Source organism: Rhagoletis pomonella, unplaced genomic scaffold (genome assembly GCF_013731165.1).
Source record: "Rhagoletis pomonella isolate Grant_MI unplaced genomic scaffold, Rhpom_1.0 Rhpom_scaffold_00006, whole genome shotgun sequence".
NCBI lineage: Eukaryota > Metazoa > Arthropoda > Insecta > Diptera > Tephritidae > Rhagoletis > Rhagoletis pomonella.
In genome coordinates, this window is record NW_023458560.1 from 58697181 (window position 1) to 58699738 (window position 2558).

Below are 2558 nucleotides of genomic sequence, written 5' to 3' on the forward strand. Positions count from 1 at the left end.
TGTTTTTTATATTATGTGCTTTTTATAAGCGTAAAATACAAAATAATACTATAACTGGTATTTGGTTTCAAATTCGGACAAACTAGACAACTTAATCAGATTTTATTTTTAATTGGATTGACGATTAATGATTAAAATTAATTAATCGTAATCGCAGACACCGATTAACGACAAACAGAATTTAATCACTAATCGTACAGTTGATAACGAATAATTAATTTTAATCGTCAAACGCGATTAACATTTTAATCGTTAGTCAGATTAACATTTTGCCAACACTGTGAAATCATATTCATACTCACAAGAAAAATGGACGTTTTTGGAAAAGAGGCGTAGCACCTCCCATACTGATTGAAAGTTTCATATTGCATATCTCTCCAAATGTTTGGGTAAAGTACTCAAGCTTGGTATGGAAATACATATGTATGTACGTATGTGAAACTAATACCTCATGGAGAAAAATGAGAGTTATTGGAAAAGGTGGTGTGGCAACTCCCATGCAAATTGATTTTTCTATGCTGCATATCTCTGGAGGTGTTTATTGCAGAGGACTGGAACTTGGCACCGAGATGTGTATACAAAATTAATTCCATACTCATGGAGAAGAATTTGCGTTACTCGAAAAGGGGACATGGTTCCTGCCGTACAAATTTACTGTTTTCTAGAGGTGTTCATGGGACTTGGTACTGGGGTATGTAAAATCAATTCTAAATTCATGGAAGAAGATTAGGGTTATAAAAAAAAGGGGCGTGGCACTTCCAGTACAAATTTAATTTTTCTTGCCACATATCCCTGGAAGTGTTTGTGGAAGAATACTGGAACTTGGTATGGAGTTGTGTATACAAAATGTATCAATTGCTCATGGCAAAAATGTGAGTTATTAAAAAAGGAGGCATGTCGCCTCCCATACATACTAAAAACTTCTTAATACATATCTCTGGAAGGATAGAAAATCTCTCGAAGTATTTTAAATTTGTTATGGAGATTTATTTTATAAGTGCCGTACTGACAGAATAAATTTCATTAACAGCCGTATTCTAACAAAGTCACAAACTTGAGCTCATCACTGCTGCGATTTCTACTGCGCCTCAATGCTTGCCGCTGCAAAAAATATGCCGCTACAATACAAATTTTTAAATTTGTGTGTATTTTTCAGCACTCAAAATCGAATTTTTTGTGACACATTTCTCGGCGCACTAGCAATCACAACAGTGATGAGCTAAGTTTTGTGACTCTGTTAGAATAGAGGGGTAAATGGAAAAGGGAGAGCCGGGTTCGGCCTTATAATCTAAAGCTCTCTTGAGGCATTTGCTACAGTAATGAGAAGTGGTATTTTATCAAGGCCAGGTTACTAAATTTGAGTTGGAAATATTAGAACTCGCCGTGGCACCTCCAAGAAGGTTACACGTTCACGCGTCGTATACCTGGAAACATTTTAAGGTAAACATAGAGGGATTGATATCTTTCGTATGCCTAGCGCGCAGAAGAGATTTTATAATTTCATAGTTTTAAACGGCCTAAATACCTTAACTCGCTTAAAAAATAACGAGCTATAACGAAATGGGCACAGAAATAAAATCTAACATCATTAAGTTATTTTTCATATTTGTATAAACGCGGGGTGAAACCCGCGGGTATAAGCTTTACTTTGCCTTCCGCAGCTACTGCGAGTAAAAGATATTTGCAAGTAGAGTACCCCACTGGTAGTACTTGAGTATTTTCGAAGAAAATATACATTTGTGGTATCTGAATAAAACTAAGGACAGAAATGTAGTGGAGCGATGAAGAGAACGACGAGCAAAACGTACTTTCAACTAAAATGCTGATATACATACATAAGTGCATATGCATGTATGTGCATTAAAGTGATCCAAAAATGTATGTAGAAAAATAAGGTCGGATTTTTAATGCCGCCACCACCTAGGATTGTTATATACCGAAAAAATATACCCATATTTTTTTATTTTGAAATCAAAAAATATTTAGGGAGTGCTCAAAGCGCTCAAAGTTTTCCATGTATTTTATATGGAGAAAAAACAACTTTTCGTAGAAATGGTATAAAACTCTTGAAAATCAATATTTTTCGACCGAAAAACTGTGGTTCTCTTCAGGAGACTTCCAGTATTATTATCCAATTGTTTATTTAACCATTTTTTATGATTAAAGATTTTTTATTGGTCCCCAATTGCATTTTCTAAGCGCTTTTGAGGACCTATAAAATATAGTTACCATGAAAAAATTGTTAAAGAAACAATTGGGTATTATTACTGGGAATCTCCTGAAGACAAGTAAACTTTTCCGATCGAAAAATATTGATTTTCAAGAATTCTACACTATTTGTACGAAAAGATGTTTTTTTTCTCCATATAAAATACATGGAAAACTTTGAGGGCTTTGAGCACTCCCTTAATATTTTTTGATTTCAAAATTAAAAATAGAGGTATATTTTTTTCAATATAGATCAATCCTAGGGTGTGCCGGTATTAAAACTCCGACTTTATTTTTTTGGACCACTCTAATGTGCATAGATATGTACATATGTGCATAGATATGTATGT